The sequence below is a fragment of the Ochotona curzoniae genome, unplaced genomic scaffold (assembly GCF_017591425.1).
Source record: "Ochotona curzoniae isolate NIBS_2020 unplaced genomic scaffold, NIBS_Ocur_1.0 scaffold_4683, whole genome shotgun sequence".
NCBI lineage: Eukaryota > Metazoa > Chordata > Mammalia > Lagomorpha > Ochotonidae > Ochotona > Ochotona curzoniae.
The window spans coordinates 11,511,922-11,539,915 of NW_024467121.1; the positions used below are offsets into that span (position 1 = coordinate 11,511,922).

Sequence of the window (27,994 nt, forward strand, 5' to 3'; positions counted from 1 at the left end):
TCACTTTTAATTGGCACTTTCCTTTGGAAAATGACTTGAGCCATAAAAATAAATATTGTACTTGATAATTCTTTTTCTGGGAATTATTCCAAAGAAAACAACTTAAATGAAGTAAAAATCTACACGAACAAAAACAATCATTGTATTATTTTGTTAAAGAGTAAAACTCTAGGAGTTAAATTGCACATTCAGAAAACAAGTAAATGATGAAACAATTATGAATTACAATACTATGTTCCCATTAAAAGTTACAGAGATGGGCCTGGTACAATTACCTAGTGGTTTAACACTCGCCTTGCATGCTCTTGATTTCATATGGGCATTGTTCCTGTCCTACAGATGCTCCACTTCCCTTTAAGCTCTCTGCTTGTGGCCTCAGAAGGCCCTGGGGTCTGGCACCCATGTGGGATGTTCAAAGAAAGTTCCTGGCCCCGGTTTCAAATTGGCTCTGCTCTGGCTGTTGCGGCCACTTGGAGAGTTAAATCTGTGGATGGAAGATTTTTTTCTCTGTCTTTCCTCTCTATAAATATGAGTTTTCAATAAAAACAAAATAAACATATTTGTTTGGGCACAGTGTGGTGGCCTAGCATCTAAAGTCCTCGCCTTGAACCAGCCCAGATATTATATGGGTGCTGGTTCTAATCCCAGCAGCACCACTTCCCATCCAGCTCCCTGCATGTGGCCTGGGAAAGCAGTTGAGGACGGACCAAATCCTCGGAACCCTGCAACTGTGGGATCCCTGGCTAGTGTAAGGTGAGGACTTTAACCACTACGCTATCGTGCTGGTGCCTAAAAAATAAATCTTTAAAAAAGTAAAATAAATATATATTTTAAAAATGTAACAGATACATAATATAGAGTGCTTATGGGAAAGTTGCGAATTTTTCAAATTCAAGATAGTAGTCCCAGGACACAGAGCTATTTCGTTTCATTCCTAAAGCGCCATTAAAGTAATGGCAAGGAAGTGAGAAGAAGTATATTCTTGCAAGATCTCAGGAGCGAGCAGGAAGCCCGATATCTAGAACATGAGAAACGTTTATCATCATTATTGAGTGAATCAGAGTCAACTATAGCCTGAATGTTCACAGCAAATGGTATTAGTTGAGGATGCAAGTCACTCCCTTCTGACGTATCCTTAGAGTACCCTAATGGTGCATGAAAGTATGTGAAATCAAAGTGGGAAATGAGGCAGGGATCAGGATCATCAAACTCCAAAACCATGTAATTGCGAACATCATTGCATGCACAGAAAAACGCACATCTTGTATAGGAGAATTGTGGCACATTATTCAAGATTATTTCTGGTATATCCTCCCTGAACACAACAGGAACAGGACTGCCACTTCGCAGCCCTGAGTTACACCTGCCTCATGCTATCAAGACTCAAGCTAAGAGAGCCCATATTTCCTACCTACCATGTGTGCACTGAAAGCAGATATTTCCCACTACCACAGCAACAGCAAAAAATATAAATATAAAATATTGAGGAATCAGAAGCAATTTTAAAGAATCCTGCATTTGTATCCTTAGGAAAATGAAAGATGCTTCTGTCTCTGCTCTGAAAAAAAAAAATCTTGAAAGTTTTAAAATTATAAAATAAACGGTTCATTTTTGGGCTCATAGATAAATATTCTAAGAGTTGTTGAATTATTTGGTTGTAATTATTAGGCTTTTAAAAATCAGTTTTAGATGTTTTCCTGTACAGATATTAAAAAAAAAATAACGAAGTAGTCAAGTGAAGTGTTTTCTTCCCCTGGCTTCTTTCAAGATATCCGAAACTTAAACACAATACTCAAAAGTATGGATTTTTTTGTGTTCATGCTACAAGGTAATCCGTGGTTTGGTGTCTATCATTAATTTGGGGAAGCCTAATTATCATTGATATTTCTTTTGGAATTCATTTGCATACAAGCCCATTGCAGATTTCATAACCATCACAAAATTCTTGATTATTCTATGTCTTATGTTATATTTCATTTTAATTTTGAGCATTTCAACTAGCATTCTTCAGACTCATTAATTCTTTGCTCAGCAGTTTTAAATCTATTAGTAAGCCTATCAACACATGGATCATTTTTATACAATGTTTTTGATCTTTAGCATCTGTAAAATTTCTTCCTTAGATGGTTCATCTGTGTTTACTTTATTCACTTGTACATTTATTCACTGCTTCGTTTAGATTCCCTTAGCATGTTCACAATGGTTGTGATTTCCTTTTTGATGATTTCATCGCTTCTGCCTTTTAAGTTGGATTCCGATGCTTCCTCTACTTCTTTCTTTATTTTTTTGTGGTCTTTACATTTTATTTATTTATTTTTAAAGATTCACTTAATTTATCTGAAAAAGTTGTAGAGATGACTAGAGAAACAAGAAACAGAGAGAGACTGAGTCTCAGCCAATCCCAAGTCAGGAGCTTTAGAGTCAAGAGCTTTTTCTGGGCCTCCAAAGTGGGTGCAGGGGCCCAGGCACTTGGAGCATCTATTGCTTTCATGGCAGGGAGCTGGATCAGAAGTGGAGATGCCAAAACTCAGTGGCACCCATCAGGGTTGCTGGCAGTGCAGGTGGAAGTGTAACCCATCAGGCCGCACTGTTAGCTGCCCTTCTAAGATTCTGATGTAAGTTGAACATAGTGGATCTTGTGTAAGGAACTAAATTAAATGGACCTAAAGTGTGATATTTTTGTTGATCTGAACGGGAGTTGGACTGTCTTTCCTGTTCGCTCTCAATCTGTCAAAGAATGACATCTGTGTTCATTGCTTTTGTCTTCCTTGTCACTTCTGAGTTGTCCTGGAAACTTCTTGAATAATATCTGAATTTCACAATTCTTTCAGTTATAGCCATGGTTGCTATACAAGAACCTTATTTATCTGACAGTCATGAGGTTAGAGAGGGAAAGTGAGTACTCTGTAATCCTATAATTGGTCCTAACAAATGTGAGCTATGCCATTCCATCTGTCTTGTTAGACAGGAAGACTGGCATGGGTTGGAATGCAATCCTCTCCCCCCTCAGGTGGGCTTGGTTCTGAGAGATCATCAGTAGGTCTGGCTCTAGTTAAGCATTTTCTCCTGAGGCAGCATTGTCGTGGGGAACAAAGTGGTGGCACATTTCACTGTAGCTACTTTCTCCCCTCCCTTCTGAAATGAAAGGTTGTTATTTGTGCGGGTTTTCCTAGATCTTCAATATGATAACTGTAAAACTTTCTGGAAGGAAAATTCAGGAAAGTTCAGATGTGTCTACATTAAGCTTCCAACAACTCATCAATTACAGTTGAGGTTTCGTATCCCAGTACATGTTCCTTCAGAAGCATGTGGTCTGGGGACTCATCCCATTAAGCTGTAATTCATTGTATCCACCCATTTGTTTCTTCATTTTTTATCTATAATCTTGCCTGTGAACTCAATTCTCCAGCAAATCTAAAAAGGATGTTTGAATTTCACTTTGTTCAGCTTTTTATTGTTACTATCGTATGATGAAAGAAACAATTTCTAAACTCCTTATATGCTTATCTGGACACATTTTGAATTTTAACACACTGTATTTCAAAAGGAGAAAATGTAAAAACTACTGAAAGAATTGGACAAAGACATCTTTGAGATCTTGGGTAAAGATACAGAAAAGATGTGAATATACAGTAAACAAATAAATGACTCAACCACAATCTAATTCAAAAGAAAAAAATATAGTTAATAGAAGAGCTTAAATTTTTTTTATAATTGAAAAGAAGAAATGCATTCCTGTATTGTATTAAATTAATAATAAAAAAGTCTTGATATACAAATACAACTCCTTAAATGTTTAGCAAAACAAGGACAAAGGACATATCTTAGAAGTTTCCAGAGAGACAGGGAGCAAAATTAAAATGGGCTAGGGAGCTAAGGAGTTTGGTTGCAGAAATTGGAAGCCACATTCTCCCACGTCTTATGTAACCCTATCCACCTGTTAGCCAAATAACCCCTTTCCCAGGAAGTGCTTTCTCTCACTTGTGGTCTGGGAGTAGCATGGGTAACCACTCCCCTTACTTAACTCATAAGAAACCTAGTAAGAGCAAAGCCAGCTTTTTCTTCCTGTGAATTCACAGGGCATTTCCTTTCTGGTCTACTCTATCCTTTAACATGGCCCATGTTTGTGAATTCCTCACCTTTTAAATCTTATTGCTTAGTAAGTTGTATTGGTGTCTAAATTTAAAATGTATTTTGGGCAAGATTTTAGGATTGTAAATATTAGGTCCAAACCTAGCCCACGATCCTTAATTGCATTACTGGTACAAGAACACTCTTTGACATGCATTTTCTGGATTCTCTTTTCATGAATAGTGAAGGAGTATGGGAAGCAAACAGAATCTATGACCGACTTCTGAGGGTACATCATTGAACCTATGGTTTGATAATCTCAACTGAAATCAGAATAAGAAACAATATACTTCAGTGGGATGATACATGGGCTTGCTTGCAGCAGCAATAATAGGAGACAAATCAATTGCTAGTACAGGGAGAAAACAGGGGAATATATAAAAGATGTCAACATAAACAAAAATTCAAATCTCTTTTTTTAAAGTAGAAACCAAAAGATCAGAAAGAGGAAGAGAGAGATGGAGAGAGAGAGAGAAAGAGAGAGAGAGATGGGCAGAGTGTGTGTGTGTGTGTGAGAGAGAGAGAGAATATGAAGTATGAGATCTGGTACCAAAAATTCAAGGTGTGAAAGAATCTGGGCTAGGAAGCTGGAATTTAACAACAAGCCAAGTAAAATGCAGCATGGTCGTTGAGTTATTATGAAACTAGAACACTTTCTATTCCTAGAGCATTCAATATTTCTTTTAAAAAATCACAGAGTTGAGTAAATAAAACAGCCTGGTAGCTAAATGGCCAAGGTATGTATGGGAGTGGATATATGTGTACTTGACGGTATGTGTGTGCGTGTTTGAGGGAAGTCAGGGATTTAGTAAGAAGAGCAGGTGGAATGGGTTCAGTCGGGGATAGTATGCCTTACTGTGTGTTCTGAATGTAGAGCAGCCCATGAAGATGCGAGGCTTCTGTGGTCTTCACAACTGGCATTACCAAGAAGGGTCACCAAGGGAACCCCCCCAATATCTGGATTATATCAACTGACATGCTTTAGTGTTGCACCAAAAGGCAGGTAAACATCTTTTAGACCAGTATGTGATTTTTTTTTTTTAAAGATGGTGGATTATAAGATCTGTTCTTATTTTCCTTTATTTATGCTCTGTGCTTATCTAAATTCATAATAAAAAAATAACTTTCCAATTTAATGTTGAACACATTCTTCTAGACTTTAAATTAATAGATGGTGAATCCTCACGTTTATACCAGTATGCAAACTATGTCCTATGGTTGCCAAGGAGCATCTAGAAAATATGAAAATAATTTATTATCATGATTTGATAAAAGCACCTCTGAAAGTTTATAGCATACGAACTTTGGTCATTTCTTGTGTTTTATGTTTCTTCATGATACAATATAGGGGTTGGCTGCAAGTGGCTGCATCCCCCCAGACAAATTTCAATTTTAATGTGCTAATTAAACAGCTATTTCTTCCATTGTCATCACCAGAACCTTATTAAGCCCATAGCTGTGGAAATCACATAATCTTTTTTTTTTTTAATTCTGGCATTGACAATACATTATTATTAAAGGTTCATATAAATATATTTATATATGTACATATAAAGCACTATTTCAGCAATATTTTATATTTTAATATATGTGTACACATATGCATACTATTTTTAAAGATTCATTTATTTATTTTAAGGACAGAAGGACACACACAGTCACATGAGACAGATATTTTCTTTCCACTTATTTACTTCCCGAACAGCCATATCTAGCCAAATTAGGCCACACTGAAGAAAATAACCAGGGACCCATTCAGGGTTTCATGAATGGCAAGGACCAAATACTTAGGCCAGCATTCATGGCCTTCCTACCTATATGAACAGGAAGCTGAAGTGGAGTAGATGGGACTCATACTGACCCTCTGACGTGAGACACCACTATAGGCAATGTTGGCTTAATATTTTATTCCACACACCAGCCCAAGATATAGGATCAAACTTCTTGATACAAAGCAAGATAAAGAAACATCAGCAACCAAACATATTGTACCTTTCTCCACAAATTTTATATTTTTTGAGAGGTGGTTAGTGGTACATGAAGCCTGTGACTATAAAGTGGATTGAAATTAAGTCTTTGTAAACCCTAAAGAAAAAAGAGAAAGGAAGGAAGATGATTGAGGAAAGGGTCAAATAAAAATGATGGTTATCTTATTAGAACTGCACCTATGAAATAATAAAACATCTGTTCTCTTTATGTTTAAAAAATTTTAAATATTACATTAGCTTAAACAGAAAATTATGTATATAGAATGCTCTTAGATGAAAAACTCTAGGTAGGACCTGCCACAATAGCCTGGTGTCTAAAGGCCTTGCCTTTCACCCACGAGGATTCCATATGAGAGCTGGTTCTAATGTTGGCAGCCCTGTTCACATTCGGCTTCCTTATCATGGTCTAGGAAAACAGTAGAGGATGCCAAAGCCTGGGGCCCCTGCAGCTGTGGGAAAGCCTCAGAAGCTCCTGTCTCCTGGCTTTGGACTGACTCAGCTCTGGTTATCGTGGCCATTGGGGATTGAATCAGCAGATGGAAGATCTTTCTGTCTGTCTCTCCTTTTCTCCGTATATCTACCATTCAAATAAAAATAAATAAATCTTTTTAAAAATAAAAAAGAAAATTCTAGGTAGCTATGTGAAGTTACTATTATTATGATTAAACTTACCACCTTAATATTCGTTATATGTTAACATAATGAATGTATCTGTACTGATCACAGGTAGGCATATAGGAATTAAATATATTTGTGCTATCATTCAGTGAATTGTAGAGATGCTCCTCCTAGAATTCATGAATGAGGTGTTTATAAGAAGATCATTTCTACCTCAAATGTTGAAGCACTAGTGGGTTACCAGGAATTTCTTTGCAAATTACAGAACAAAAATCAAATCAAATGCCCTGTTGCTTGCCTAGCCATTCAGTCTTTTTCTCTAGCAAAAGAAAACGTTGGATTCAACAGTCAGGAAATTAAGCTGGTGATTCTGATTCAGCAAATTCCTGAAAGTAGCTAAAAAGTTCTGACTGACATAATAAAGAGGAACAATGCCTGCTAAATAATTGGATTGAAAGGATGTCAATTTCTATTTTGCTCAGAATCAAAGACCTCTTTTTGTCTTTAGACTCAAAATTTTCACAATAATTTGAAACCTGTATAGATGGTTTACCTAATAATAAGAATAAAATGTAGAATTATGCTTAGTTTGACTTTATTTTTAATAAATTGTAGATCTAAACTAGTAAGTATATTCCAATATTCAGAACATGTTCTTTTCGTGAACAACTCCCTTGATTTATCAATTATCCTGCTGCATTTTCTTTTGAAATAATAGAATATCAAGGGCTGGTGATCTCCACAGAAAGAAATTTGCTTTTTGCAATTTTAGAGGATGAAAAGGTCCTATTCCAAGTGCGGCATCCACTTAGGACCTTCGTGGGGCTCACCTACATGGTGCAAGGCATAATACTGTGAGACAGAATAACTGCGCTGGCAAATCTCAGTTTTAAAAAAAATATATGTGTCTACTTATTTAAATATTTGTTTATTTAAAATCAGACTTACACACATGTTGAGAGAGGAAGAGACACACAGAGAGATCCTCTAACTGCTGATTCACTTCCCAGATGGCAGCAATGCCTAGGGCTGGGTCAGGCTCAAGTCAGGAGTCAGAAGTTTTTTCTAGGACTCAAATGCTGGAAGAAGAGCCAAATATCTTCTCCCACTGCTTTCTTCCAGGTTGCGAATAGAGTTGTAGGTGGGAAGAGGAGCATCTAAGGCATGATCTGGTGCCCATGTGGGATGCTGGCATCACAAGCAGTGATTTTACCCACTGTGCCACAATGTCGATTCCTCTCTATCCTTTCTTTACAGAGCCACTAATCCAACATGAGATCACCACTTGCACGACCTCATTTGATGCCAAATATCTCTCAAAAGGCAACACGATTTCAGCAAGGCAGATATAGAAAGCACAGGACAGAGTTCTGAACATAGGCTAAATGCATTGGGGCTAGGTGGAATCTCAATGTGGTTTTTATTTGTATCTTCCAGACGGCTGGGGAGCCTGACCATCTTTTCATATCTTTGCTAGTCATTTGAATCTGTATCAGCTCTTTTGAAAAATGTCTGTTCATTTCTTTTACTCACTTCTTCACGGTGTTTTGTTGTTGTTGTTTTGGTTTGGTTTTACTGAGTTTCTGATGCTCTTAGTGAATCCTGTATATTAGCCCTCTATCACTTGTGTAGTGTGAAAAATTTTTTTCCCATTCTGTTGGTTGCTTACTCACTTTGTCAATTGTTTCCTTTGCTGTACAGAAGCTTTTTAGTTTGCTATAGTCCCCTTTGTTTATTTTGTCTTTGACTGCCTATGCTTTTGGTGTGTTTTAAAATAAGTCTTTCCCTCTTCCTGTATCTTGGAGAGTGATTCCTATGTTTTCCTTTAATATTTTGATGGTTTCTGGGTGTAGACCTAAGTCCTTGCTCGATTTAGAGCTGATTTTTGTATACAGTGACAGGTGTGGGTCTTGCTTCTTAATTCTGCAAGCTGCTATCCAATTGTCCTAACAGAATTTGTTGAAGAGACCAGGCTTTTCCCCTGGGTTGTTTTCAGTTTTCTTGTCAACAATTAGTTGGCTATACATGTGTGGGTTCCCTTCTGGAGTTTCTATTCTGTCCCATTGGTCTTCTTTGTTTCTGTGCCAGTACCAGACTGTTTTGATAACCACTGCTCTGTTGTATGTCTTGAGGTCTGGAATTATGATTCCTGCACCTTGATTTTATTCCTCAGGATAGCTTTGGTTATTCACGGTGTCTTGTTGTTCCAGATGAACTTTTGTATCTTCTTTTGTATTTCTGAGATAAATGTTGTTAGAATTCAGATTGGGATTGCACTGAATCTGTATATTACCTTTGGTAATATGGACATTTTGATGATGTCGATCCTGCTAATCCTGGAACAAGGTAAATTTCTCCATTTTTCAATGTTTTCTTCTGTTTCTTTTTTTGTTTGTTTGTTTCTTTTATAGTTTTCTTCATAAAGGTCGTCCACAGAAAAAATGGACTCCCAATGAAACGGTTACAAATATCTAGACAATGAGATTCTGGACTGTCTGACATTGTCTGCACCAACAATGTTGCGGCACACTTAAGTAACAGACTGATGGATTTATGATTGCTCATAAAGAACTATACTATTTTCTTAAAGGTTTATTTTATTTTATTATTAGAAAGTCAGATGTACAGAGAGGAAATTCGTCAATCCCCAAGTGATTGCAATGGCTGGAGCTGAGCCAATCCGAAGTAGGAGCCAGGCATCTCCTCCAGGTCTCCCACAGGCATGCTGGGTCCGAAAGTTTTAGGCCTGGACCACATTTCCAGGCCACAAACAGAGAGCTGGATAGGAAGTGGGGCTGCTGGGACACAAACTGGCATCAATATGGTATTCAGGCGCTTGCAGGGCAAGGACTTTAGCTGCTGGGCTACCATGCAATTTATTGGATATACTTTTTTTTAATAATATGGAGAAAATCAGTCGGGGGTTTGGAAATTTGGGGGGTGGGGAAATCCCAGGCACTATGCAATTGTACCATAAAATCTGAAATTAAAAAAAAAATCAACTGAAAAAAAAAGTGGCAGCACAGGACACAGGGCTGCAGAGCTTGGGATGCTACTTCAGCATCACCACTTGTGTGGGTGTAGGTGACCCTGAGCTGATCGTTTTAGTTCTTTTAAATAGCATTTCCAAAGTCTGTTCATTGTGAAACACAATTAAAATGATACATTCACATTTCCTGGAAAAAAAGTGGTCATAAATAAGTATTAAGCTCCCTCATCCTGATCACCTAATATATTTTGTACAAACAATGTGAAGAAACAGAAATTCATGGAAAAAGTACATAACATCTAAGTAAACTATTATCAAGAATTTCCTTTTTGGTATTTTGTAAGCATCATGTACCCTAACCCTAACCTTAACCCTAACCTTAACCCTAACCTTAACCCTAACCCACAGAACAGATTGCAATCTCGTGCACATAGTGCATGTATATAAAAAACAGGATTTTGTGTGAAAGATAATACTACTAACTGTTTCTGTACATATTTTGATAACATTAATGGAAAGAGTTAACTATTACATTTTAGTGTTTTTATCTACTTATTTTTCTGATTTATCAATTAGTGTGAATGATTTTTCTTGATATCAAAATAAGAAAAACAGTCATGGAAAAAGAAATTTGAAAGGAATGGAATAAACACAGTAATACCAAGTTTTTATCCATTGAGGCACTTACAGAGGTAAAGAAAGAGATTATTTTAAAGATGGTGTCACGTTAGTTTCCAGGTTATCTCTCTTTGTTTTTTTAAACTTATTTATTTTTATTGGAAAGGCAGATATACAGAGAAGAGGAAAGACAGAGAGGAAGATCTTCTGTCCATTGACTCACCCCCCAAATTGGCTGGAACTGAGCCAATCTGAAGCCAGGAGCTTTTTCCGGGTCTCCCACGTGGGTGCAGGGACCCAAAGCTTTAGGCTGTCCTCGGCTGCTTCCCCAGGTCACAGGCAGGGAGCTGAATGGGAAATGGAGCTGCCGGGATTAGAACCGGTGCCCATGTGGGATCCCAGTGCATTAAAGATGAGGACATTCACCATTACGCTATAGAGCCGGCCCCCAGGTTCTGTTTTAATTCATGTGAACTGGCCTCATTTTCGGTGGTGACTGCTGTGCCAATTTTTCAATTTTATTTTTTGTCCACCCACATTTCTTTTGCACTATGCTCTCTGTCCCTTTCTGCTTTGCTAAAACTTAATTTTGTCATGGTTAATTGCTGTGCATCAAACAGTATCAAGTGTTTCCAGCAGTTTCCTCACTTGCTGACAGAAAGAACTCTTGTATCAAATGGTCCTATGTTGAAAAAATATCAGGTGAACACACAGAGAATCTTAAAGTGATTTCATTGTATCATTAGCCTTGCATTTAAATCATTTCAGAATATAATCACTAAATACAAATGTTTCTAAGAACCATATTTAATCTGATAAGTCATTTTAGCTGAAGACCTATTTTTGGTGTGGGAGACACTCTTGGAACCCCAGATCCCTGAAATTTTCTTGGAAAATCTTACCACACTTAAGAACATTTTGATGTGTTCATATTAGCATTGATGTTAATAACAACTTCTGATACTACAGGTGATGCCTAGATCATGGCATGGGATATAATAGCAAGGAATTATATCTCATTACATAAAACTCTTCAATCAGAAAAATGTGAAGAAATAAATATCAGTTGGATAAATTTGGAAATAAACCTAAACTATTTGGCCATAATAAGAAATAACAAGTTAGATAGTTACATTTTAATGTAACAAAATTCCTGAAAACATATTTTGTTATTTCTCACGTTTTTAGCTGATCATTATCCTGTCTTTTTCTAAACTCTTTATACATATTGCACACTTTAGAAGCAGCTAAATATTTTTAATGTGTAATTGTTCATTTGAGCATTTACATAAATGTTGAGTGGGCAGTAGATGGGAAGTGAGCAGTCAGGACATGAACCAGTGCCCACCTGGTGCTTAGAGGTGGAGGGTTAGACAGTAAAGCCATTGTGCTGAGCTCAGGAATACTAATTTTTTTCTATTGTCTTTGGAGAAATCAGTTTGCTAATTCCAATCAAAAGGAGGTTGCAGTTACATTTTCTTGGTTGATAGATTTCCCCAACTATTTGACTTTACTCTTGCATGGCCTAAGCAGACTCATATGTATACTCACACATGTATAAAAACACATGCTCAGCCCAGACAGGTTTTCTTAGGAGTCCCCTATGACAAGACTTCCAGACTCAGACTCTGGCCACAGGATATGTGGTCCAACCTTGGAGTGAATTAATAGGGATTGGGCCTTTTAGTTGCTCATGCCTGTTTGGTGGATGACATGTCCAAACGCACATGGGGGATATGATGGCCAGTCCAGTTAGGACATTGACTGTCTTGTCGGAGTGTGAAAGGCACAATACCTACTACAATAAAGAATTTGAAATGCTCATCGTATAATTGCATAGATACTTGGAACTTTTGTTCTTTGCTCAATTTTAATTCAGAGTGCTTTCTTATCGTTTTTGCACTGCTATTTTTACATACTTTTCCTGTTCCTTATCACTTCCTAGCAAGTAATAATAAAGAGATGGAGACTATAACAGTAATTCTATTTCTGGAACACATTTCCCACTTTATAATATACATAATATATATCCATCATTCATAAATGTTGAAAGGCATATTTAAATCTGTTATTAGCCCAAAGTGCTTAATATTTTGCCACCAATTCCAAATATAAGTGTGATGCTTTGTTCTAATTTAGTTGATTACACAGTGTATCTCAAATCATAACATTCTATGACTTCAGCACAATTTTACAAGGCTCTTTTAGGTACAAAACACATCCTAACATGAACTTGAAGAAAGATGTGATAGTTGATTGACAGAAAGTCGCAGCAAGAAAATTTCAGTTTAGGATAAGGAAGTTTCACATTACTGTATCAATGCTAGATTTCACACCAGCTGAAAAGCTAAATTCAGGGACTCTATTGCATACAAATATTGATATGAGTCATTTCCTTTCCATTAAAGCAACCAAAAATATAACTTCCTGTCTTAGTGTATAATCAGTATTAACCAGCAGAGCTCAAGCCTATATGTTTGAGTTCCTACAAAAGAAAGTCTAAATTTAATGAGTCTTTCCAGTGGAATTTTAAATAATTCCAAGAGTGAGAAGAGCTAACAGCAAACATCAAATATTAGTCAAAACAGTTTCATTTTCTGTAATGAGATTAGATCTCTGTTAACATTTGCAGAGACCACAAAAGGAAAAGTGCATCTTAACAAAATAAAATGACTTGTTGATCTCAATTTTATCTGTGGACCAGCTTTTGCTAACTATGAATTCTAGTGATGTGTTATCTGTTGAGTCCAGATGGACAAAAGTGAGTTAGATGTTTTAATTCATTAATACATGAGCATGTGTTTATTGAGTACTTATCATAAGCTTCAGAAACGGAGCAACACAAAAAAGACTGATGTGAATTCCATGTCCAAGGAGTTCAGTAATGAATTGAAAATAAATGCCGATGCTTCAAATACCTGAATAATGAAACATCATGAAATGAATGTGAAGTGAGTGTGTAACAAAGACTAAAATATCAGCAGTTCAGAGAAAAAGATTCAGTATTGAAAAAAAAATTTAAAAAACTAAATACCTGCAAATTTTTATCACAATGTTATTCAATTAATTTGCTGTAAATTTCACTGAGTACACGAGTCGAGGGTTTCAGGATGCCATGTTGCAAATGAGTTAAATGGCTTATAGAAAGCTGTGGGAAATATAATGATTCTTAATTTTTCAACTGAAGTGTGTAATATTTCCCCTCTTCCCCCCACACCCAACACACCATTGGAACAGATCTCAGTTAGCACAGAATTCTCCAAGAACACTCAAAAAATAGTTTTATTTTAACTATCACGTAAATCACATAAGATAAACGCAGGCTATTTGTTTTTGCATCGAAACTTTCGAGATTCTAAATTTGACGATTTTTGATGTTAAATAATGCTATCTGATGTGCCAGACACAAACATCACATATTCTCTGTCACGTGGGAAAACTAAGAAGAATCTTAATCTGAACAAACTTTAGGTGATAACCTAGAGATTGGGAGGGTAGAGAAAGTTGGGATAACCTGCACCAGATCAGAGTCAGATTGAAGGAAAGAATTTCCAGTGTGACACGGTACAGTAGAGGACTACAGTTCATAGGAACCTAATATCTATCATAGAGCAAACGAAAGAAACACCTGGACTCCAATCATAAAGTGACACCAAAAAAAGGAGAGATGACAGTTAACCTGTTCTGAACAGCACACATGTATACCTGTGTTTAAATGTCACATTATAGCACATAACATGTTGAATTCTTATAAAGAAAAAAATATTAAAGTATTAAAACCACCCATCATTGCTTGTATGTGCTTAAGTATGTAGGCATAAATAAATTAGCATAGTAATATATATATATATATATATATGTTAGATTTTGGCAAAGATATTTTGTCTTAACAAAAATTGCTTTTACTTCTTAATCCTCTGAAAAAGCAGAGTCGTCTCAATTATGGTTCAGTGTGAATTCACTTCTGGGTATCCATACTATTCACCCTGGAACACCTTTTCACTCAAAAAATACTTTTAAAAACTACTTGTCTGGTGTAATTCCAAAATCTGTGCTATTAGGAAGACAGCTTGGGGATAATGTCTTATCACAACCAAATATGAATATAATTTGAATAATAAGGAAAAAATATATATACTATGGTAGAAAATTGCAAAGCTGAAAAGGCCAGGGCCATCTGAAATGCTGAATTTGGAGAATTTGTGTTTTGGTTTTTCAGAATTTATTTATTCATTTATTTGGAGGGGAGAGGGAGGTGTTTCGCCTTTGTCCCATACCTTAAATGCTCCTAGCAGCCAGGACTGGGCCAAGCTGAAACCACGAGGCAGGAAGTCAATCAAGGCCTTCCACATGGATCCAGGGGCCTATTTGCTTGAATCACTATCTGCTGCCTTCTGGAGTATGTGTTGACACAAGAAAGCTAACCGGATAATGGAGTGGGAGGAACTGGGTTCAAAAGGAATGAAAAATCACTTGTTTACATTTTCCATTCCATTTTAGCTCATATACACACAGAATCTTTCCATCTATTGATCTACCTCCATTTGCCTGCAAAAGCCAGAATGGGGATAGTAGGCCAAAGCTCAATCTGAATCTTCCCTTGGGTAGCAAGGACTAAATAACTGGGTTATCACTTGGTGGGTTCAGGGATGTTTGGTATCAGAAACTGGATCTGAAACAAAGTAGTCAGGACTGAAACCAGGTACTACAACAAGAAATGCCACATCCTGTCTCATTATATGCAATTCTTTTAAGGAATGCTATAGAAGAGAACAGTCATAAGATCATTGATGATAGGGAAAGTGGGAGAGAAGACTTAGTTTTTCAAAATGCTGCAGATAACATGTTTGTGTTGTGCTGAAAATGATTGAGGAGATAAAAGATACAGTGAGTTCCAGAAAAGATGGGACATTTCAGCAGCTATGTCTTTGAATGGCAGGTTGACATGAGGTCTCTGAACAAGTAAACTGTCTGACGTAGCTTGGGAGCACAGAGAAGTTATCCATGAGTGCACAGAAATTCAGGCTGGCTAGAGGCAGTGATAGGAGGTCAGTTATGATGGTAGAGAAGAGAAAGGTACAACAATCACCTGAATTTGAGGATTGGAGCAGTTTAAAAAAATGACAGATTTGAGTAAGAAGAAAAGGTGCAAAGCTGAAATCTAGAGAATGAATAAAGGAGGCAGTATTTATTGGTTTCATCATAATGAATACCAGGCAACTGTCAGTATATGATTGTGTTTGTGATTGTCAATGTCAAATGACACCACCATGCTTGGTTGTAGGTTTTCCTCTTGGCACAAAGGGCACAGATGGGGTTGTTTTCCATCAAGTATGCAGCTTTATCAATTAAATGTCTCAAGCACGTGAGAAGAAAGTGTTTAGACACCCAGAAACTACTGGAAACCTTGCAAATCCCTTTAACGAAGGCGATAGTTAAGACAGAGTGAAGTGCCATATGGTTGGGCATGGAAGAGGAATGCATTAACTACTGCATGACATGCCAGCATTTCATGTTGGACTGCCAGGAAATCCTGTTATTGCACACTCAAGGAGGCCACAAGTGATGTTTCAAGTGTTTAGCTTTCTGCCATGCCTGTGGGAGACCCAAATAGTCTTGAGTCTTGCCCAATGCTAGTTGCTGGGGACATTTGGGAAGTTGACCATTACGTAAAATATCTTGGTGTATTTTTTATTTCAATAAATAAATACATAATAAATAAATAAATAAATAAATAAGTAAACACACAAATAAATGACCTTTTCAAAATAAGTGCATAATGGAGGAAATTAAAATCATGGCAATAAAACAAAACTTATGCAAATCAACCTCTTCTCGAACGTGGCATCTAAGGGCAAGTAACTTGTGCCATAATCCTGACCCTTAGACCACAACACATTCCACTAAAGAAAAAAATTGCAAATAGAATAAAGATCATCACTCATCTAAAGTTCACAAATATTATATTCTTCTATAGTTTTTACAGATTTATTTAAGAGAGAGAGATGGTGATAAATAGAATGTGAGAAATAAGAAGAGAAAGGGCAAGGGTATTCACGTGCTAAATGTCTCTCAAGTGAGTGCAATAGCCCGAGCTGGAGCAGGGCAAGAGTGGGAGCAAGGAAATTCAATCCAGATCAGGAACCTATTTACTTGAGCCATCAACAGTGTGTCCAGGATCTAACATAGCAGGTAGCTGGCATCGGAAGCTGGAGGTGGTGATAGAACAAAAGGTTCCCAGTAGTGAGATATAAACATTGCTAAGCTAAATGTATTCATTTCTTATTCTACCCTTATAAAAATGATGTATTTGTTAATTTGAAAAACAGAGTAACAGGTTCAGGGAAAGAAAAGCATGACAGAAAGAGAAAAAATAAGAAATCTTCAATTCAGCACTTTACTGTCAGATGCTGGCATTACAAGCAGCAGGTTAACTTGCTGTTTCACAATCCTGGGTTCTCCTGCGACATTCTTGCTGAAGGTAGTTTCTGAGTGGCCATTCTCCTCCTTGAATGTGTGATTATCACTTTGCTCAGGAGCAATCTCTACTGAAGCACTGTCTCTGTGTATTTCAGTACATCGTATGCCTGGTTTTCCACACTGCTCTCAGAAAGATGAACACTTGGTAATTATGATGCAGAGTAACACTGATCTCGTTTCTCCAATGTCTAAATCATGAGACCAGGAAGCGATGCCATTAATTACCACACTGACCAAGGAAGCTAATTAGACATATTACAGCAAACTTCTGAAATTATTTTTAAAATGACTATTTCCTTTTCTTATTTTTACATCACTAAAAACAATCAGTGATATTGTTATTTATTGCTCAGTTGTCTGACTTTCTCATTAGAAAGCAAAATGCTAAAGCCAGGAACAGGGCATATTTATTGTTGCTTCACGACTCTGAAACTCTTTTGATCCAATTCTATGGTATTCATGAAATTTAATTCCAGATGATTATAGAGCTAACTGCTGAAAAGAAAAGCTATTACAGGTCAATTAAAATAGGAGTAAATCTTCATGTTCTGGATATAAATTATTGAGTATAAAATAATTTACAAATTGTATTATTATTAACATTTTTCATCCAAATATAACACTAATGACTTGGACAGCAAGTCACAGACCAAGAAAAGATAAGCAAACTTTATACGGCACTGAGGACCTATGTCCCCCAAATATACAGACAAATCTAATAAAAGTATAGCCAAGGGAGCTGAACAGTCAATTGAGAAGAGGCTATACAAGTAGCCTTAAGCAAAGAAAATGAAATACCTCATCACGTTAGTCACAGGGAATTGGAACTTAAAATCAAATGAGATTCCACTACTTGCTAACCAGAATTACGAAATTGCCAACACGTGAACAATGTCATGCAGGAAATAGAGGAAACAACATACACTCTTGGTCGTTTTTGGAGGAATCATCTGTAAGGTGTAGTGCTTTACAGAGTGAGGAAGATACAAAGAACTCTCCTCTATTCTACTCCTAAGGCTTTATCAAATAAAAATCAGGTCATCGTCACTACAATGTATGAATTCACAAGTTTATAGTGCAGGCTAATATAACCACTACGGAAGAGTGCTTAGAGAACTGAAAATAACCAAACAACAAGACCTAGATATCACACTCCTAGGAATATAGCCAAAGGAAATGAAATCTGCATATGAGAAACGAATCTGTAAATCCTATATTTACAGCAACACTATCTATAATAGCAAAGACAAGGGAGCAGCCCAAATACCAATCCAAAGAGAAGTGCATAAAGCAACTGTGGTACATCCACTCTATGGAATACTACTCAACCATTAAAAAGAATGAAACTCTACCATTTACAATCAAATACTCCCAACTAGAGACCGTTACCCTCAGTGAAATAAGTTAATCCCAAAAGGCCAAATGCCATATGTTCTCTCTGATCTAAGGTGACCTTCATGCAAATGTTAAGATCACTTGCCCTTTCAAGACTATTTTGCTGAAACTCATAGGTTTTGATATTTTTGTTTTCATTTCTTGCAAATAGTTTTTTTTTTTTTTTGCTCTTATTAAGTTCTTTACTGACTCAGAGATCACACAGTTGCACCACTTTATCAGAGAAGGCTTTTTTATTTTCATTTTTGTTTCTTCATCATTCCTTATTCAGAAGCATGCTATTTAACTCCATAGTGTTGTCTTTTTTTTTAAGCTTTATTCCTTATGTTTATTTATTTTTTTTAAAGATTTATTTTTATTATTTTTTTTTTATTGGAAAGGTGGATATACAGAGAGGAGAGACAGAGAGGAAGATCTTCCGTCCGATGATTCACTCCCTAAGTGAGCACAAGGGCCGATGCTATGCCGATCCGGAGCCAGGAGTCTCCCACGTGGGTGCAGGGTCCCAAAGCTTTGGGCCGTCCTCGACTGCTTTCCCAGACCACAGGCAGGGAGCTGGAAGGGAAGCAGGGCTGCCGGGATAGAATTGGCGCCCATATGGGATCCCGGGCGTGCAAGGCGAGGACCTTAACCACTTGCGCCATCGCGCCGGGACCCCTAGTGTTTATTTTGATTTATGGCTTTTTGTTTAAAGGAATGTATAGTAACTATGTAATAGAGGCTACCTTCTCCAGATGTGAAGATACAATGCAGTGTACACTGGACTTCTAAATCGAAGAGGGACTTCCAGTTGAATACTTGGATATATCTTGACAATTAGATGATGGACTCTGTCATTGTCTCTACCAACAATGTCAGGATATACTAAAGTTGCAGAATGATAGCCTGATGAATGCTTATGAAGGATATGGGAAAAATCAGGTGGGGTAGGAAATTCGGGGCAGGGGTTAAGGGAAATCCCAGAGCCTATGCAATTGTATCATAAAATTAAAAATGAAATAGAAGGAAAAAAATAAAGGGATAGATGTGCAAAAAAAATGTTTGTATGTGTGCAGTCCAAAACAACTTCAGAGGTAAAACAACCTTTGCTTATAGTGAGCAGAACAAATATGATGAAATATATTCAAAAACCAAAATACTTTCACAACCAATTAAAGGTGCAATTATAAGCATGAAGTTTTAAAATTAGAAAAATGGGTGCTTTGGAAGAGGTTAGGCCTTGGAGAGCATTGAATTATTTAATGATATGTCATTCCTGAACTTGCCGTTGTGACATAGAGGCCGTTTGCTAGAGGGGATTGCTATCTAAATCGTTTCCTTGTGTCTATTTCAATTGTATGACTTCCTATTTTTTCTGCGTTCTTCCATAAGTAAGCAACACTCCAGTACCATTTAACAGAATTGTTTATACTCAATGGCAATAATATCCTAGAGTTATATTCTAAATAGTGAAGTGACGATGCTAATAGTTACCAGTTCATTCTGATATTATAATAGAATAAATAAATGAGTGGTGAATAATGGAGGCTCTTCTGAATGCTCTCCATATATTCCACATAGTAGAATGGGAATTGGCAGTGTTGAATAGATTTACCAGTCTGAATATTCTTATCCTTGTCATAACTCCATTTATTAAAAGCTATTTCAATAAATTCTTTTACTGTGACCATTTTAAATATTGACATCAAAAAACCTTATTGCAATATTAAACTGAGTCCTAACATCAAAGGCTGACTGTGAGTTATAATGGGACCATGACCTCATATTGCCAGTCACTGAACTCCTAAGTCATTGATTTGCTAACGCTATGAACAATCTCAAATATAAAAAGTAATACAGAGCCAAAATTCTGTTTCTTCTATATTAATAACATTTGATTAATACAATGCAAAATACCATTAAGTAATATTAATTGAAGTGTGTGGATTAGAGCTACTCTAGAGCTTTCATGACATAAACATTGACAAATTATGTGTAAATTTAGGTTTGCACAGGTGATTAATCTGCTATTCAACAGTAAAAATTAATTATTACACTCAAATTTACATAGCTGACTTAAAATATGTCCAACTATTAATATGCTGCATTTACAAAACATTTTTAAAAATCAATCTTATATATTTAACACACTGCAAGTACAAGGAGCAAGAGAAAATCAGATAGAACTTTAATTATGCTTGTTTTAGCTCAGATTTAGTTGATAAAATTTTTTAACAGATGGAGGATATTAGATGAAGTAGTGAATGAAAAAGTCTCATATTTTAGCTGTAAACGTAAACACAGTTTTCCAAAAAACAACAACAAAGAAACCCAATATATTTGAATGTTTCAAACCTCTCTGATCAACTCAAAGAGTGACTGAGTAGACTGGACATTTTTCAGGCCACATAAGCCTAAGATAAGGTCAGAATCTAAGGACTGGGGAACATCCTGAAGTTGAACTTTTTGGCCTCCTGGCGAGAGAGAGCTAACTTCAACCATTTCAGGGAGATAAACACTGAAAAAGTTTATGGAAATGGAGTTCATAAAAGATTTTTGAAATCCATACATGATTTTTCATAATATGCATTTCCGCACATGCTTTGTGGGCCCTACGCATTTATGTTCCTCTTCGAAGCCAGAGGTATATACTTTGTATTATTCTTAAATTCATTTGAGACAGAGAAAATGGTGAGGAGGGAAGAGAGATTCTGTTACTCAACTCTTCGCATGTACACTGTAGTTAGAGCTTGGCCAGGCTGAAACCAGGATCCAGGAGCTTCGTCTGCATTGCCCATGTGGGTGTCAGAGGTTCAAACACTTCCCGCTGCATCTCCTGCCTCACAGAAAGTATTTCAGCAGGAACCTGAACTTTAAGCAGAGGTACTGCATGAGAAATGCTGGTGTCCTAAACAAAGCCTCCGTCCGCTACAGCACAGAGTCTGCATTGCTGGTGTGCAATTTGTGATTTTATGCTTTGTTTGATAGTATTAGTATGTAATAAAACAGTTTTAATACTAAGAAGAGCAGCAAGAATGTTCACTCATTAGGTGCTTATTTGATTCTTGATGTTGTCTTAAGGATTTACATAGATCTTTAATTCATGTAGACATTTAATTCAATGATAAACTGCATATGTCATGGTGGTTTTATAAAATTCTAGAGCCTAATAATGTCACAGGTGTTATAATATTGTATCAGTATATTCTCCAATGTTCACCATTGATGGAAATTTCTTGACTCATTTCTTTAAGGCATACTTCATTTTATGTTTATGTAAATATACCTTCTGTGTGTGTGAGAGAGAGATAGAGACAAAGAGAGAGAGAGAGTTATGTAATGGGTCAGAAAAATGAAGGGAACAGAATGAAATGTTTTCTGAGACTTTTATGAGAATTAATGACCTTGAAGGCAAAGAGTTGACCAGGTGAACAATCAATACATGCTGTAACTTGTCTTCCATTATTTACTGCATTTGAATTTATTCACTTCTATTGATCCGTTGCCTTAGACTTACTGGTTCCCTTTGCTGTTTTCAGTTTACTGGCAAATCTCCATCTGGATTGTCAAAGTATTTTTGTTTGTTCAGTGTACCATTTGACTTCTTGTAATTTTCTTCTTCCTACTATAATTGCCCCATATCTTGAGGTGTGTTGATCATCTTTCATAACACAGCCTTTAAGTTGCTAAGCAGTTTTGTTTAAAGAATCTCTCACAGTTACAACATCTGAATCATTCCTAATTCTGGTTCTCTTGATCATTTTTTTTTTCCATTCAAAGTGCTTTTTGTCTTCGCTGCTTTGTGCTTACTGCTTTAAATAAGTGCGTTATTATGTGCAAAAGAGTGAGATGGAGATCAGTATTACTCATGCCTAGACAAGCGTGATGGGAGGAAATCAAATTCCCTCTCAATATTCATAACTTCAGAGTTAGAACAGACCCTGAAACAAACGATAGATCAGCAAGAGAAAAAGAAGCCATACAGCATGGAAGAAATGAAAGGTCAGGTAAGGTAGTTCTTTAGAATTGTAGTGTACAGAGCACCTGCAAAAGAGAATCACAGGCTAATGGCAGGCTAAGCCATTGCTCACAACACTGGTCTCCCATATGGGAATGCTGGTTTGCATCCTGGCTGGTCTCTTTTTCAGCTCCCTGCTAATCTATCGTGGAAAAACAATGGAACAAAGTTTAAGTGCATGAGCCCCTGTGGCTTGAATGAACTAATAGGATCTTGATTTAACCTGGTTTAGCCCCTTCTGTTGTGGCCATTTGAGAAGATTTCTTGCCCCTGGTACTATTTCTCTTTGTAAATCTGTATTTCAAATAAACAAATAATAGATCTTAAAGGATAAATGTATAGGGAGAATGGAAGAACAATGGAAGCAGTTGTAAGCCTCTAAGGGCAGAAACCTGCGTGATAGCAGCTGCATGAGGAGAAAAGAATGAAGTGAGGTCTGCTTACAGATTCCTCCGGTGCCATCTGGGCTATGAGTTGTCTCCACTGAAATACAGTTTACCTCCTGATTTTAAGGAGTTGGAGTACAGAAAGAGGCTTTCCTTTTTGTTGCTTCTTTATCTCAACAATGTTTTCTGTGCAACAGAGGCATATTTTTGAATGGCATAATTTGGTTTCCTCCACTGACATGCTATTCTGCCAGACTGTTTGTGTGAGAGCCTGGGTCAATCTAAATAGGAGTGGAGCTGGGGGGTCCTATATCATTGTAATATTCTGTGCGGAATTGGTATACCAAACACCTGTGTCAGTAGAAGAAAGAAGGACTCTAGTTCAGTTCTATTAACCGATGTCCTGATGAACTGCCAGGAAGTGGGGAAGCCAGTTTTAAGGGCCATCTACTTTTGTCTGTTCATTCAGGTATTCTTCCAAAGACATGTCATTTCTTTGTTTTAAAGTATTGTGTTTAATCACTGGGAACTTATTTTTTGTGAAGTAATACTGTGTCTAAGTCGCATCTTGTTCCAGATGTGTACTCCATTTATTAGCTCATCCTTTCCTTGCTATGTGGAAATGATATCATTATCATACATTATGCTTTCTGTCCATCTTTGGGAATATGTTTATGCTAACACTACACTAATTTTATTTTAATGATTTTATGTTTTTTTTCTGCTATCTGGCACATCAAATCATTGCCATTATAGTATTCATATTCAAGATTTTACTGGTTATCCTTCAACATTTATATTCTCACATAGATATATTGATCATATACTGTGTATAGAATGTCTTAAAATAATTGTCATTATATATTATGTTGGGAAAAACTAACATTTTATGTATCAAAATTGTCTCATTCAAAGCAATGTATCTTTTCTCTGTGCATATTTTGGTTTGCTAAATGGAATACTGTATTGAATATACATTCTGTTTTTTCATAGATTTTATGCATAATAACTAATGCTTTCCTCATTACTATCGGAAGTGTTTTATTTATTCTCCCCTGAGTTCTTGTTAATAAGCTAGGGAAATGTAATACTGTTATTGACTATTTCATATTCATTCACTTTCATGAGTTTAGTTGTGATCAATTATACCTGCTAATTCCAATTGTAATGACATTTTTGAATTTTCTAGTTAGAATATTACGCCATCAAAAGGGGACACTTTGTCTTTTGTGAAGTTTACTTCATTTGTTAAGTTCTGTATATAATTATGAACACTAGGAGCTTAAAGGCAATAGTAAATGACAAAGATAACCTTTCAGACTTACCTTATGGTATCTATTTGCCTTCAATCAGACTTATTCATCCAACTATATTTCAGTCTTACTGTTACTTCTCTGTCCCAGCTCCTTGGGGCCATACTGATCACTTCTTTTATTTCCTTCATACCAAGAACTTAATACATCAAGTTATTTTCTTGATTTTATATATGTGTATATATATATTTATATACACATGCATATATATATAATATGTTTAATGTGTTTCAGTGAAAGATTGGGAGGATATTATAGAGGTTTTATTTTTTAACTCAACTTTTGTATTTCTAAAATAGAGTATGTGGACTACTTTAAGTGCTCAACAAAACAGTTTTAATAACTAAAGGAGAATACTGATGGGTTGTAATTATATATACATATATGAGTGGACATATATATTGTATATATATTTGTGTGTATATATATAATTCAGAGTCACACCATTTCTCATTATCTTTACTGTCACTGTGTTAATCTTAGGCACCATGAATTGTTGCCAAGATTATTGCAAAAGCCTTCTAATTTGTTCCCATTCAGTTCAATCCCCAAACAGCTTCCAAATCTATAGAGTTTAGTGGGAAGTCACAGAATGCCAACTCTTGGTTAACAGCCCTCCAGTATTGCTCCTCAGGATTGGGTACTGCTTTCCCTCTATGCTTTGAGTGGTCCCGCTGCTGTGTCCCCAGTGCCTTGGGAGTGAAGCTGTCTGTTCTTGCTATTTTAACCACCTGGGTGATGCCTTTAGAGACAAACACAAACCAATCCCTGCTGCCACCCAGATCCTTACCACCCCAATTCCATCTACATTCTCTTGTTCAGTTTTTCTTTATTTCACCTCACAGTAACTAACACATATCAGACATATGTTAACTTGATATTATATTTATTATTTTCCTCTTCATACAAATTAGATGTGTCAGAAATTTATTTTTTTACTCCATGTCTGCATTCCTAATGATGAAGAGTATAGAATATGTTATACATTTAATAGACAACATAGTTCTTCATATTTTAGTAAGCTGTGGATCTGTTTTCATGAACTGGTTCTATCTACCACCTTTTGTTGTTGTTGTTGTTGTTGTTGTTCTGTCTTGGTCATGTTTTTAAAAGAGTTGTATTTCCTTTATTAAATGAATTGGGAGGTCTTTCATCTTTTTTCCTAAGTCCTGAAATAATTTAACTTTGAAAAGCTCTCTTTCTTAAAGGTTATATAAAATGCATGTTACATAAACCTCAGCTGGGAATCCATCTGTTCTCGGTGCCTTTTTCAATGGTAGATCTTTAAGTGTCTTTTTCGAAACTCTTTTGGTAACTGATGTATTTAAGTTTCCCCTTTCTTCTTGGGTGAATTTTGGCAATATCTGTTTTGCTGGGAAATCATCCATTTCCTCTCAACTTTCAAATATCTTGTCAGAAAGTATATATATATAATGACTCTTTTAATCATTCTTTCCTGTATTTGATTTGGTATATAGTTCATTTGCTTCTTTTTTTTCTCTAAAACAGCTCATGTGGCACATGCACTTAGATGAATTCATTTTTAGAATGAATGTTAAGAAAAATAGAAAACAAAGACCGCGTGGATGGAGGGAAACAAGTCTCTTATGCACTGTCAGTGAAGAGGTGAGGTGAAGTTGCTGTGGAAAAGACTAGGATGGTTCTGCAAAATTAAAAATTAAATTTCTAAATTTTCCAGCAATTTTATTGAATGACATCTATCAAGAAGAATTTAAGAGATATTTGTATGTTGGTGTTTATAGCAAAGTTAAATATGATATTTAAGGTGCAAAGCGATGCAAATGTTCATAATCAATGACTGGAAAAACAAAAAAGTGCTATTTGCATACAATAAAATGTTATTTATTCTTAAAAAGGGAGAGCATTTTCGTGTATTCTCCAGCATGTGTGAATATTGAAGATATTATGTAAATACAGATATTATAGGATTCCACTGCAAATGGTATTTATTTTGGCATTTGTTACAACTATTTTCTTTAAGAAAGAGTTAAAATATTTTTGCTTTTATACTTAATTTGTAAATAATGAAAATATGTCATGCTGATTGTTGTCCTCTTTTCTAGTGACTTCTGAGTGGACACCTCTCTCTCTCTCTCTTTTTCCCCTTTCACCATCTTTGTCTTTTAGACAAATACATTTTTAAGACATTTAAGTTTCTGTTCAATAGATGTATACCAATCATGCCTGGTTCAAATTTATTTTTATTAACATTTTTTTTGAATGACGGGTCTCATCCACCACTTTATTCATCAAACACCTCAGCAAATGGGAGATTGCATCTGGAAGCTGGCAAACTGCTTTTGCTCTCATCCTCGCGGGACAGGAATCCAAACCCTTGAGCCATGACTGCTGACTCCAGGTGTGACTATCAGGACCCTGAGTCAGTGTCACACTCAGCAACTTCAGCACAAAATACAGGCAAGCTGATTTCTTGACCCGTAGCCCAACTGCTTGTCTCCATTTAATTAACCAATTGCTTGATTTTACTCAAAGATGCAGATTAAAGCACATGGCTGAATACGTAATACTAACAGTCTCTATAATTCGAATATTAATTTCTGATACACATATTGCAATAAAATTTTTCGATGGAGTATTCAAGTATTTTCTAAGATTATTTTAGCATCATCCTAATTGCAGTGAGCTTATCCGAGGTGAGAAGTACCCTTAGGGGGGCCGGCCTTGTGGCATTAAGAGTCAAATTGTCGGGCCTGGCATGATAGCATAGTGGTTAAAGTCCTTGCCTTGCATGCACCAGGATCCCATATGGACATTGGTTCTAATCCCAACAGTTCCACTTCTTATCCAGCTCCATGCTTGTAGCCTGGGAAGGCAGTCTAGAATGGGCCAAAGCCTTGAGACCCTGCACCCACGTGGAAGACCCAGAAGTGCTCCTGGCTCGTGGCTTTGGATCAGCTCAGTTGCTCCTGGCTTTGGATCAGCTCAGTTGCAGCTGCTTGGGGAGAGAGCCATTGGATGGAAGACCTTCCTCTCTGTCTCTCCTCCTCTCTGTATGTTCGCCTTTCCAAATAAAAATAAACAAATCTTAAAAAAAAAAAAGGAGCCCAGTTGTCTGCAATACCAAGACCCCATATTAATGCCTGTTTGAGTCTTGGCTGCTCCACTTCTGGTAAGTTCTCTGTTAACATGCCTAGTCAAGTAACAGAAGATGACCAGATCTCTTGGGCAACTGTTACCCACATGGGGGACTCAAATATATCTCCTGGCTCCTGGCTTCTTTCTGGCTCAGCCTTGGTCACTGCAACTACCTGGGAGGTGAACCAATAGAGAGCAGCTCTATCTCCTCTCTCTCTCTCGCAATTCTGATCTTGAAAAATAAATTTTAAATCTTTTAAAAAAAAGAAGCACTTTCAGATTATCAGGTGCTAAACAGTAGGCAGAGGGCTATACAGTGGAATTGCTGGGTATTTGATCATAACCAGTTGACTTAAAAATATTGAGACACAGGGTTGTGGTTGTTCAGTCCCAATGCACTTCCAGACATGTGTTTCATTATGTGTTGATGTGACTTCACTTTATTTTTTATTTTTTAATTTTAGCAGGGCTCCATGAGTGAACAGGTGAGAGCTCCAAAGTAGTCCTTGCATGTGATATTTCAACACGCCATCTGACCTAGACCTTCCCCTATCAGATTAATAAACTGAGATTCAGGTTATTAATGAAGCTCAATGAGAGCAGGAAGCTAACTAAACTAAGAAAGCTGGAACTTTCTTCCACATTCTCTTGCTTTATTTTGCTTTCCTTTCCTTTTCTTTTACTTTCCCTTAAAAATCATCCCATGCCTCCTAGTTTTAAGATGTGATTAAGCAAAACAGTGAAAATAGGTGTTCCTTTCAAGGGTCTGGTGTGGTAGTCTTTGCCTTGTATGCACTGGGATCCCATATGGGTGCAGATTCTAATCTTGGTGACCCTGCTTCCCATCTAGCTCTCTGCTTGTGGTCTGGGAAGGTAGTGGAGGACAGCCCAAAGCCTTGAGACCCTTCATCCGTGCAGGAGACCTGGAAGAGGCTCTTGGCTCCTGACTTTGGATCAGTGCA

At 36.7% G+C, this 27,994-nt stretch overlaps 1 long non-coding RNA gene across 1 annotated transcript; it reads left to right on the top strand.

The window, feature by feature from the left end:
• The first annotated feature begins 663 nt into the window (after positions 1-663).
• Positions 664-27,971, top strand: LOC121148225. The gene is made up of 3 exons (XR_005882522.1): positions 664-730; positions 8,639-8,644; positions 27,951-27,971. It is a non-coding gene; the product is annotated as an uncharacterized LOC121148225 (long non-coding RNA).
• The last annotated feature ends 23 nt before the right edge of the window (positions 27,972-27,994 follow it).